We start from the raw sequence: 14,265 nt of genomic DNA on the forward strand, positions 1-14,265 counted from the left end.
AGCCATGTGTAGCTAGAGCACCGCTGGTTGTCTGCGTTAAGGAACTTAACCGAAAGCCGTCCAAGTGGGAAACTGTTGGAAATAGTGGATCGGTTCGGTTAATTTAACGTGACCGACCGAGTTAAGACCCGTAAGAGTTACACCTTAGGCAACGAACTAAAATCCGCTTACATTGTTTATCCAGTAAATGGCGAATAAAACTATGACGGAATTATTATTTATAATAGTTATAAATAATACAGTTTATTTACTAGGTAAATAAACTGGTTCGGGCTTTAAACGAGAGTTGTACCGAGTTGGACTTTGGCCCGGTTAAGATTAATAGTTATAACATTATCATTATAACTATTTAATATAATAACCTAAAATTATTATAATAAGTAATCTTGGACAACAAGATTGTCCGGCCCAAAAACTCCAAATAAATAGGAACAAGAGTTCCAACTATGTTGCTGGGACGAAAAGGGTTTCACGGCTAAAAAGATAGCCGCACTAGCAACTCAACTCTGACGTTACAGCGCCGCACATCACCGCGCCACACACCACCACAACCTAAAGCCGCCGCACGCCAGCCGCAGTCGCCAGTTTTCGCCGCTACCGTTTTCGCTCGTCGCCACTACTCCGTCTGTTTTGATTCGTCACCTAGCGCCGTTCGTTATCCCTCGGTGTCTCAATCGGTTATTCATTAACCGAGGTATTATTTATCTCATCGGTAGTTAAATAATAAATAGTTTTTATTACTGTGCTCGTATGGTTTTGTAACCGGATCTTGTCAGGTTTAGTTTCGGTGCTGATTACTCGTTTTATTCCGCTGCGCATTTATTAATTAATATGATTAATTATTATTTGTCACATTTATTGAACCGGGTTTAATAAATAAAATTTTGACTGATCACCGCTGTAACCCAACATCAACAAACAATTCAAAGAAAAAAAAGGAAAAACTAAGAACAAACCGCTTACCCGAGACCACCAATGTCGTCGGTTAGGGCTCCAAAATGGAACACAGCGATAGGTCTCTGCCGCCTTCCAAAACGGAAGCTGGAAACGACCACGACCACCATCGACGTTTTAGCTCCGCTACCGCCTAGGGTTCCAAAACGAAACCCGACAACAGCCATTGTCTGGTGGAGCAAGTAGATTTAGGAGCCCAGTGAAACATCACCGTCTTACCTCTGTCATCGCTGCTACCTAGGATTCCAAAATGGAAGCCGGCAACGACTGACATCGGAATAGATGAAGATATAGATCGGAAGATACGAACATAGAGAGAACCTTTCAATTGCAATTGCAACAGAAAAAAAAAATAATATAGGGAGAGAGAGGGAGTTTTGGCAGTATAGAAGAGGAAGAAGACGCGTGTAAATGTAGGAAAATATACAGACCACGTGTTGAAAGTGTGTACAATGGATTAAATACTTGTACGATGGCCTTTGCAATTTGTATAGCATGTACATAATATATAACTAAAAGTACTACTTAGATGCTATCAACTAGTTGCAAATTAATATATAGTATAATTAGAGTATTACAGTCAAAGGTAAGCCAAGATGTAAGAAGTAGCTTCTTTGTTCCTTTTCTCTTTATTTTTTAATTAAGTAATATTTTTTTATAATTTTATCATTTTCGTTTATGTCTTGTCTCATCCACTCATAACCAATTTCAAAAAACATAAAAAAAAATTATAGTGAATGACAATATTTTTTCAAATTAACTCATGAACAACAACTTTTTTACTTCCCTAACTCTCACAATCACTTACAACTACTCAATATAATATAAAAAACTCACTCATAAATATAGAGGACCTATTGTGAATTCTTTAACGCCGTGTTCTGGAGTTCAATAACCGAGAGAAATGAAATGAAATGAAAGCTTTCCATTCCTTTCCTTTCTATCATTTTTTTTCCATCCACCTCATCTTTTTTTCCTTTCCTTTCCTATCTGTTCCTTTCATTTTGGAAGGAAACAATCTCCTCCCATTTTACTCTATAATCAGCCTTTCTTTTATTTCTTTTCTTTTCTTTCCATTAATGAAACTACAAAACTGATGCTAGAATGTCGCTATCTGGTAAAAAACAATAATAATAAAGTGTTCCTAATCACCTTAAGCTAGTTAGGGCAAATAGGGTGTCGAATCACGAGTAGTATGTGGTCAGTGTAACAAGTAATCATTTCCTAAAATTATGAAGTAACTATTAAGAGTGTTGATTACACTAGCAATTAATTGGTTTTAATAATAAGCAAGCAAATAGTTCAAAGTTCAAACAGTTCACAAAAGCAAATCACACCCGGGGTTCAAGCATGTAACAAAACAGTCATCTCATGTCACTTAGCAGGTTAATTTTCAATAAATCAGATTGGTTAACTAGAGGCATCAACAATCGCTAGCACACAACACTGGTTATCAAATGGTCCCTGCAAGTGTGACTCAACTAAGGGCAATTGTATGCTGCATCACATTCAAACTAATCAAAACAACCCTACGAGCAAGTATCATAACAGTTGGCAAACTAATCGTTCTGATCGAAATAAACCTAAACCAACTGAATGCTCAATAATACCAAACATCAATACTCATAGATTAATAACCGCAATTATAATTAGCTGTTCAAAAACACATGGGAAAAACTATCAAATGTACAAAACTCTACGTCCCGGGTATGATTCGAGGAGATTAGCCTCGCCTCGACATCGAAAGATCTTCAATTCTGATGATGTAAGCCATTTGGGATGATTGATTTGAAAGGTTGGAATTCATCTCCAGTGCTCTGGAAACTGCTCTGGAACGTAATGAATGAGTCTAGGGTAGTCAAAACGTTATAATATGTAAAACCCTAATTTTCACGATTTTGGCACTCATCACGTATCGTGATGGGGTCTTCCAAAGTCCATTGCGTAGCACGATGGACCAAAAAGTCAGCATTCATTAAATGAGTCCATCGCGATACCACCCCGTCATGTAGTGCGACGAGTCTCCTCGCAACAACTTCATTTTTCGTCTTGTTTGTGTGCCAGTCATCCACGGTCTTTATTCCGTTCTCGTACATGTCCAAAAATAGCCACATTAATCACATATGACCTGAAGCAACGTATGAAGTACCAAAGTTCATGCAATAAACACCTAAGAGTATACAGTTAATGTGCTAAAGTATGCACAAAATAACCGACCATCAGGAACACACTTTCGTTAATTCCTTTTCTTTCCTTCCAAAAAAAAACTTAGGAACACACCCTTTTCTTGTTTCCCTCACTTTCCTTTCCCTTCTCCCCTTTAATGAAACTCGAGAACATAGTGTAAGAGCATTCACAATACATGCTCTATCTCGATATCTATCTCTATAATTACACTAAAAATTAATTAAATTTTCTTTTTTCATTTCAACTAAAGAATACTTTTTTTATATTTTTTTAATTTCCTTTTTCTCTCCTACACTCACAAACACTTTCAAAAAATATTAAATAATTATATAAGAGGAGCAATGTTTTTTCAAATTACCCATAACAATAACTTTTTCTCTTTTCTCCATTTACAGCCACTTACATAAAATTAGATAACACACACATATTTATGGACTAGATGTTGTGAATGGTCTAAGAGCATTCACGACAAATTATATATAAAAAATAACAAAAAAAACAACATTTGGTAAAACCCGTTTTTTGTGGCGGTTATTCGATGTGAGTTCAGTTGGTACATTGGTTATGTTTGTTACGATTCCATAACTAAATTCAAAGAATAAATTCGTAAAATAAACATATTAAAAACAAAATGGTAAAACCTCATCGTAGCAGCGGTTATTTGACATGAACATGATCAGATTTTGTTAGGTTCGTTAAGATACCGGCCCAAAAACCAAATTCGTAAAATAAACATATTTAAGAAAATGAAATTAATAAAAAAAACTTAACAATTAAAATATTTCAATAAAATATTTGTGGCACAAAAATTGGGTTTTAACTAGGGATGAGCTCGGTCTGGTAACAAAAGTATCGATATCATAAATTCACAAGAATGGGTACCGGTATCGAAAATACTTGGTACGATATCGATACCAAAAGACAAAATTTTCAAAAAATACTCGTTATCAATCCTGAGACCTCAAATAGTTGGTATCGACGGTACCCGACTCGATACCGGTACCCAGTACCGTCTGATACCATTTGCTCATCCATAGTTTTAATACATTTTATAATAATAATAATAATAATAATAATAATAGTAACTAGTGTTTTATCGGGGGGCGGGTCGGTAAAACCCGGACAATGATATACCCAAATGCTGTCATTCCGAGCATTGAGGTGGCAAGTCGATGCGACTTCGGTCGGTTTCAGTTAAGTGTGTTATGATACCAGAACTAAACATCGAAAATAAAAGGAAAACATATAAAACTTGAGGTGGATCAATTGGATGACGTCGGCCGGTAAAACTCGGGCGTTCGAAAGATCCGAGCATTGTCGATCCCGGACGTTAAGGCGGCGAGTCTACGCAAATTAGGCATATTTCCGTCACATTAGTTACGGTTCTGGAACTAAAACAGAAAAAACACAATCAAAATATTTCTGTCGCATTATTTAAGATATCGAAATATACCCAAAAACCAAATTAATAATAATAAACATATTTAAAAAAATAAAAAAGACTTAACAATCAAAATATTTCAATAAATTATTTGTGGCACCAAAATTTGGTTTCAACAAGGGATGAGTTCGGCACCGATGACAAAAGTATTAATACCATAAATTTACAAGAATGGATACCTGCACTGAAAATACTTGGTATGATATCGATACCAAAAGACAAAAATTTCAGAAAATACCCGTATCAATCCTAAGACCTCAAATAGCTAGTACCGACAGAACCCGACTCGATACCATTTGCTCGTCCATAGTTTTAGTAAATTTTATAATAATAATAATAATAGGGGCATATAAATAATAACCCGAGGATTGAGTCTCCTTTTACTTTACTTTCAAACACTCTGTGCAAAACCCTACGTCTCTGTTTGTTTCATCCGCCGCCAGCACTCTACCTTCTTCTCCGCCGTCTGGTATGATTCTTTCTCCTATTATGTTGAAGAAATGGATCTCTAGACGTTTTAATTCTGTTAAATTCGACTGTAATTGTTAAAACTGTGAAGTCAAATCAGAAACAATTTAGCTTATAGCTTTTGGATTTGACTCATATGTATTTATTTATAAACGCTACCGGGAGTGGTGTCGATTGTAGAAATAGCATCTCTAAATAAAAACACTTATGATTCTTTTTTAATTGTGTAGGCATGATATAAAATAAAAGAACATGGAGGCTGAACAAAATGAAAAGTTATTTGTTTTAAGCTCTTGTTATGTTCTTAATTGGAAAGCAAGATTACGAATTTTGCAATTGGTGATGGTGAAAGTTATGCTCTTAAAAATAAAAATAACAAGAACAATTGGCTACGCAAGTGGATTAGACTATCTTCATAAATATATTGACAATCTAAAGTATTGCCACACGAGGAGACAACCAGAGCATCATGATCTCCAACATTTGGCTTAACAGGTATGTTGACATTCAAATTTTAAAACTTGAATATGCAACCATTGTAGGAACTATAAAAATATGCAACCATTTTAGGCCCAAATTATGGGGTTTTCATTTTAAAAATTAAATACATGCATAATATAATAATTATTTGATTAATTAGCAAACAACTTTGTGGCCAAGTAGTAAGCATTCGACCCCGTTCCCATGGGATGTTGGTTTGAATCTCACGCTCAACTTTTTAAACTTTATTTTAGGGTGTGTATTCTTTAATGAACCATTGAATGTGTGTATATATTGTATATGTAGTGCATATGTGTCAATGTATATGTATTTATGTGTGTATGTAGTGTATAATGTGTGTGTATATTATTAGTTTGTATGTAGTCTTTATGTGTGTATGTAAATGTATTTATGTGTATATATAGTAAGTATTCATCTGTGTATGATGAGACACGGTTTCATGAGAATCTTTGTTTAATATATCTGTACGTTGAAAATAACATCGCTATTTCAACAAAAGAAATCAGTATACTATTATTTTAATATTTATTATTATTATTATTATTATTTACAATTATTCGATATAAAAGAAATCGTGTTTTGCCAATGTAGTTTTAAGAAACATCTACTCACACATAAGAAGCAATTCTAGATGAAAGAAAAGAGTTTCAAATATACTCGTATCCATTACAAGACGATGAGGCTTTTAATCAGTTGGTAATCACATTATATATATATTATGTGTGTGTTTGTGTTTATATATATGGACTAATATAATATCATTATTGGTTAAGGAAGCTCGTTCATAAACAGTTTTCTCATAACACGATCGAGCATGTTCCTTTATATAAACCTACCGAGCTCGTTCATGATGCTAATCAAGCTGCCAAGCCTGTTGTTGTATCTAAACCTTTAAAAGATAAAATAAAAATAGTAAAACTTTTAGAAACAACGAGGTTGTCAAGTCCTAAAAGCATATATGGATTAGCAAAACAAGTGGCTATTCAAGCCACAGTTGTCAATAGCGATGATTGCGCTCGCTATAGCGCGCTATGTAGCGTAGCAGGATTTCATCGCTATCTCATATTTAGCGCTTAATGGCATGAAGAATAGCGATCTTTCAAGTTTATTTATTTATTTTCCCTTGTTTTAATTGAAATAGCAATGACAAACCCTATATATTAGCTAGATTTCAGGGTTTTTTGTTAATATACTTATAAAAACACCGTTTTTGTCAAATATATGTATAAAATTACATATAAAATATCTTTAATTTTTTTTTCTATTGTTCCGCTAAACATAAAATAGCACTCGATATTTGACCGCTATCGCTACGTAGCGTATAGGTAGCTTGTCGCTATAGTCCGCTATTCGCTATTAACTATGATTCAAGCTGAGAAGGCCATGACTTTAGATTGTATAACGTCACAAGGGATGCATGAGAAACAACTTGAAGAGATTGTTGAATATGAGGCGGTTATACAATTATATGTCAATGGTTGGGTAGATGTTTGTTTTGTGCATTGGTTTACCATGCATGTTCAACTAATTTTTGTTTAAATATTTTGCGCCATTATTTTCTACAGTATAACTAAGTATTACTAACCTTATCACATTTCTTTTCTGCTTTTATTTTAGGTATTTGCATGAAGCCCGGAGACGAGAGGGTTTAAATAATACCGCATATTTTCATCCTCGGTATATTGAAGGTGATCTTGTCTCGGGTGATGAAGCGTGTGTGATCGAGCACATAAAAAGTGTCATTATCTTTTCACAGGGACAAACAATGGTTAATGGCATCGCATAGGATCCGGTATTTTTTTTTTCATGTTACGATCAATTTTATTAGCACTTTAATCTTCTTTTAGTTATGAAAGATTGTTGTTTGGTTTTTATTGGTTAAGTGTTTAACTCAAATCATTTTCATACTTAAGCAGGTGACATTGGGTGCTAATTTTTCTTCAACGTAATCCAATATTAAAAACTTGGAAGGGTCACATATTTGATTCACTTAAAGGTACAAAAGATCCTTCAGATTACGAGATTACATAATTATTTAAAAAAGCCATAAAACAAAAAATGATGTGGGTTATGGTTAATGTAAGTTCTCTTTCATTTATTCCAAATTGTTTATGTTTATATTTTAATTAACTAATTGTAAATTCAATTAATTTTTTAGTGTCGTCAACAACCTAACGGATGGGAGCGTGGTTATTGTGTTATGATGGCTATGTATGATTTTGTGATTAGTAACAAAGAACATATGGTAAGCATATTTTATACACTCTTATTTTTATATGTTTAACTACAATGTATATTAAAATGTAATATGACTTGTATCTATCTTTATGTTTAGCTGGTAAATAAAAAAAGAATGGTTCGTCGAGATGAAACTAACGAATTCGTAGAGCGTACTTTAAAGGTGTTTATGTCATTACTTGTTGACCGTGAGGACGTGGAAGATGAATAAAAAAAGAATGGTTACTTGAGATGAAACTAACGAATTCGTAGAGCGTACTTTAAAGGTGTTTATGTCATTACTTGTTGACCGTGAGGACGTGGAAGATGAATAAAAAAAGAATGGTTACTTGAGATGAAACTAACGAATTCGTAGAGCGTACTTTAAAGGTGTTTATGTCATTACTTGTTGACCGTGAGAGCGTGGAAGATGAATGAAGGTATGCTCTCTCTTTTATAATAGTTATTATTTTTTTCATTTTCTTCATTTTTTTAGAGTTAGTTACACGGATAGCTAATTAACTTTGACCTGTTTGTTCACTTTGACTCGGCGTCTATCCGTTTGACCCCAACGCCTATGCGCGCTAAAGGGTTTGTGACAACATAGATCACATGCAATGTTAGGGGTTCCTAGGAGCCCCAAAGGGCTTTGTATTAACTCATGCATTTATATTTCCTTAACTTTGTTCTATATTCGTAACTAATAGACAATTTTTTTTTGTGTGTATTGGTCAGTGGCAAAGACACAGATTGTAGCTTGTGGTGGATAAAGGAGTGGCAAGATTGTAGCTTGTGGATAGTCGAAGGAAGTTTTTAAATGGTTGTTTATATAGGGTTGTAGTGATGTGTGGATATTTTTGTGTGTTTTTTTAGTGCTTTGGACATCCTGTAGCTATTTTATATAATTATAAAATGACTTATTAGTATATTAATTTTATTTATGTTTGGATGGTTTTAAATTAATGTATATGAATTAAATATATGAATGTGTTGAAATTGGTTTAAATAAGGCGGTCCAGTTTTGTGGTAAAATGAGGCGGTCCAGTTTTGTGGTAAAATGAGGCGGTGCATGTTAAGTAAGGCGGTTTTGTTTTTGTTTAAACAAGGGGGTGATTGTTTAATAAATAATGTTAAATAAGGCTGTGCATATGTTCAAATGAGGCGGTGCATCCCAAATATAACGATACCTTTTATGACGGTCAGTAAACAACTATTGCTCATTAACTTTTTACTATACACCCCGGGTATGGGTATGATTGAAGAAGATTAGATGCGCCTCGACATCAATAGATATTCAATTCTTCGGGATGATCTCTCGGTGATTCGGAAGGTTGGAATTCGTCTCTAGGGCACTGGAAACGGCTCTGGAACGTGACGAATGAGTCTAGGGTCGTCAAAATGTTATAATATGTAAAACCCTAATTTTCATGATTTTGGTGCCTATTGCGTATCGCAATGGGGTCTTCCAAGGTCGTCAAAAAGTCAGCGTTCATTAAAATGAGTCCATCGCGTATCGCGATGGATTGTCTTCTACCCCATTGCGTAGCGCGACGAGTCTCCTCACAGCAACTTCATTTTTCATCTTGGTTGCGAGTTGATCATCCAGGGTCTTCATTCCGGGCTCGTATATGTCCAAAATAGCTGCATTAATCACACGTGACCTAAAACAATACACGCACGTATGAGATACCAAAGTTCATGCAATAAACAACTAAGAGCATACAGTTAACGTGCTAAAATATGTACAAAATAACCAACCATCAGGAACGCACTTTCTTTTATGTTTTTTTCTTTCCTTCCAAAAAAAAACTTAGGAACACACTCTATTTCTTGTTTCCCTCACTTTCCTTTCCTTTCTTCCCTTTAATGAAACTCAGGAACACAGCGTAAGAGCATTCATAATAGATGCTCTATCTCGATATCTATCTCTATAATTACACTAAAAATTAATACATTTCCTTTTTCCTTTTCAATTGAAGAATACTTTTTATATTTTTTCATTACCTTTTCTCTCCTACACTCACAAACACTTTCAAAAAATATTAAATAATTATATAGGATGAGCAATGCTTTTCAAATTTGCTCATAACAATAAATTTTCCTCTGTTCTCCATTCATAGCCACTTACAAGTTACAACTACTTCATAAAATATAGAGAACGTACTCACATATTTATGGAGTAGCCGTTGTGAATGGTCTAAGAGCATTCACGATAAATTATTTAAAAACTAACCAAAAAAAAACATTTTAAAACAAAAATTGGTAAAACCCGGGTGTTTGTGGCGGCTATTCTATGTGAATTCAGTCGGTACATCGGTTATGTTTGCTACGATTTCAGAACTAAATCCAAAGAATAAATTCGTAAAATAAACATATTAAAAACAAAATGGTAAGACCTCATCGTTGCACCGGCTATTTGGCACGAACATGATCAGATTCGGTTAGGTTTGTTAAGATACCGGAATAAACCCAAAAACCAAATTCATAAAATAAACATATTTAAAAGAATGAAAAAAAAACCTTAACAATTAAATATTTCAATAAATTATTTGTGGCACCGAAATTGGGTTTTTAACTAGGGATGAGCTCGGTACTGGTAGCAAAAGTATCGATACCATAAATTCACAAGAATGGATACCGGTACCGAAAAAACTTGGTGCGATGTCGTTACTAAAAGTCATAAATTTCAGTAAATACCCGTATCAATTATGAGACCTTAAATAGTTGGTACCGATAGAACCCGAGTTGATACCGAAACCGGTTCCATCCAATACCATTTGCTCGTCCATAGTTTTAATGCATTCTATAATAATAATAATAATAATAATAATAATAATAATAACAGCAGCAGCAGGGGCATATAAATAATAACCAGAGGATTGAGTCTCATTTTACTTTGTTTTCAAACACTACTTCTGTGACGTCTCTTTGTTTCATCCGCCGCCTGGTACTATTCTTTCGCCTATTTGCTTCATCCTTTTTGTGGGGAAGAAATGGGTTTCTAGACGTTTTAATTATGTTAAATTGAACTGCTTTTGTATGTATCTGGGGCTGCTTGTTAAATTCACAGCTTTTGGATTTGACTCCTCATAACTGACCCGATCCTTATCGAGGATGATACTCAAGATCTCTATTTATTTATAAACTCTCCTGGTGGATGAGTAATACCAGGAGGGTAGATTGTAGAATTAGCATCTCTAAATAAAAACACTTATGATTCTTTCTTAATTGTGTAGGCATGATATGAAATAAAAGAACATGGAGGTTGAACAAGATGAAAAGTTATTTGTTTCAAGCTCCTGTTATGTTAATTGGAAAGCAAGATTACGAATTTTGCAATTGGTGACGGTGAAAGTTTTCCTCTTCAAAATAACAAGAACAATACGCTATGCAAGTGGATTAAACTATCTTCATAAATATATTGATAATCTGAAGTTATGCCGCACGAAGAGACAACTAGTGCATCGTGAGCTCCAACATTTGGCTTAACAAGTATGTTGACATTCAAATTTTAAAACTTGTCTAGAAATAGAAGAATGGACAAGGAAGAAAGAATTAGGGTCGGCCTACCATTGTAGGAACTAGGAAAATATGCAACCATTTTGGGCCAAAATTATGGTGTTTTCATTTTTTTTTAATGAATTTTTTTTGTTTAACTTATAGTTGTTTATTGGATTACATCGAAACAGAAGGCAAGCGGGCAACAAGCTGCGCCGCTACCCCTTTTTGAATTAAATACATGCATAATATGTATATAATTATTTGATTAATTAGCAAACAACTTTGTGGCTTAGTAGTAAGCATTCGACCCCGTTACCATGGGATGAAGGTTTGAATCTCACGCTCAACTTTTTAAACTTTATTTTAGGGTGTGTATTCTTTAATAAACCATTGAATGCGTGTATGTATTGTTTATGCAGTGTGCATATTGTATATGTTATGCATACGTGTCAATGTATATGTATTGTATGTATGTATGTATGTATGTATGTATGTATATATGTATATATGTATGTGTGTATGTGGTATATAATGTATGTATATATTATTAGTTTGCAGTGTTTATGTGTGTATGTAAATGTATTTGTGTATATAGTATGCATTCATGTGTGTATTTGTATATATGTTTGTAGATAATATGTGCTTATGTGTTTGTTTATATGCAGTTGTGCTTGTATTCCTTTAAGAAAACGAATAAAGAATCCAATAATATTATTAGGGTCAGACCTAGTTAAATGTCTTTCATTCTACTTTTGTGAATCAGGTTAGACGTACTTTTAGGAAGTGATTTTTTTGAAAGATTCAATAAAAGAAATTTTGATATAGTAGCATATCAAATAATACTAAAAACACCATGTCACCACTTAATAGTAGTTAAGAGAATAAAAATGCATACGAAAGAAATTTCTCAATTAATTTTACAAAACGCGCAAGCCAGCGTGGTGATATAGGCTACAAACTAAACCCAAAACTTGAAAAAGGAATACCAACTTTACAATATTATCCAGAAAAACCATTAGACTATCAAGTAAATCTAAGGAATCTAGATATCCATATTGAAAATATAAAACATAAATTACAAATTAAAGTAATGTTATACATATATTACAATTATGGGATAAAAACCAGATAACAACAAAATTAGAAATACAAAGATATTTTCTAAGTTTGATTGCAAAAGTGGATTTTGACAAAATAAGAATGCATCCTCATAGTATCCTTTGCACTGTATTTTCTATCCCTCAAGGACAATACGAATGACTTGTAATGCCTTTTGGATTAAAAAATGCACAACATATATTCCAAAGAAAAATGGATACTATATTTAAGAATTATGATTTTATTTTTGTTTATATCGATGATATTTTAATATAATCTAATGATATTAATATGTATTTAAAATATCTTGAGATATTTACAAATTTATGTATAAAACAAGGATTAGCTCTATTAGAATAAAAAACTAGCTTATTACGAGATAACATTGATTTTCTATTAATGAAAATAGATGTAAAGGAATAGAGCTCCAGAGTCATATTCTTGAAAAGATTACATCCTTTTCTAACAAATATATAGATAAAAAACAAGTACAAAGTTTTCTTGGTATATTAAATTACTAGATTTGATCCCTCGTATTACGGGGGGTTGTTTTACATTATTCGTTTTTAATATTTATATATGTATATTTGGATTTTAATTTTATTTATTGTAAGAAAGTTAATAATTAATATACTTGAGGTTTGATGATTAAATTGTTTCACAAATAAATGATATGTTATAATCCGGTTTAAAAGCTATATGGGTTTGGTGATACCCATTACCCGTTTATTTTCTTTATTATAAAATTGTTTCTTAATTATAAATAATATCTTTTGTTTTTAATAAAATAGGATATTAATTTTTAGTATATCCATATTTTATAAAATTTTCATATCAAATATTTGATGAGATTAATTTTTAATATAGTGAGATGTTATAACCCGTTTAAGAGCTATCTGGGTTTGGTGAGACATTTACCCGTGAATTCGGGTCAAATATGTGAGAAACCTTCATTTACAAATAAAGCAAGTTGATGGCTTGAGAGAATGGTTCTTTTACATTTTTCGTTTTTTAATATTTATTTTTTGAATTTTAATTTTCTTTATTGTAAGAAAGTTAATAATATATTTAGGTTTTGATAAAGAAAGGGATTCATAAATAAATGATATTTTATAAGCGAGTCTGGATTTAGTGACCCATGACTCGCTTATGTTTTTTAATATAAAATTGTTTATTAATTATAAATAATATCTTTTTCTTTTTAAATTGGATATTAAATTTTAGTATATCCCTATTTTATAGGATTTTTACATCAAATAATTGGTAAGATATTTAATGAGATGTTATAACCCATTTAAGAGCTATCTGGTTTTGGTAAGACTCATACCCATGAATTTGGGTTAAATCAATGAGATGCCTCCATTTAAAAGTCAAGCAATCTGATGGCTTCCATAAAAGGGAGGGGGGAGCGACCACATCGCGACACATAGGATTTTAGAGATTTCGTTTATATATATTATAGATTATAGATTCTTTAGATTTTATTAAAAATCTTGCAAAACTAAGATAACCCTTTCAGAACCTATTAAATGAAAAAATATTTAATTTTGATAAAAGTCTAGAAGACCAAGTAAAAACATATAAAAGAATATTGTAGAAAGAGTAAAATGCGGTTTTCGTCCCCGTGGTTTGTCCAAATCTGCGGTTTTAGTCCAATAGTTTCAAATCTGTGATTTTCATCCCTATGGTTTCATTTCACTTGCAATTAAACCCGGCCACACTAACTCCGTTAAGTCTGGTCGTTAAACCCATCGTCGTGCCCCTCACGTGAGGGGCAGTTTTGGCCTTTTCTCCCCAAATAAGCCTCAATCATAATTCGCAAGCTGAGGTGTACATGGGAAGAAAATGACAAAATTACCCCTCACGTGAGGGGGCACGCTGATGGGTTTAACTATCAT

Source organism: Bidens hawaiensis, unplaced genomic scaffold (genome assembly GCF_021521415.1).
Source record: "Bidens hawaiensis isolate Kalapana, Puna unplaced genomic scaffold, B.hawaiensis_p1.1 tig00022866_1, whole genome shotgun sequence".
NCBI classification, from domain to species: domain Eukaryota; kingdom Viridiplantae; phylum Streptophyta; class Magnoliopsida; order Asterales; family Asteraceae; genus Bidens; species Bidens hawaiensis.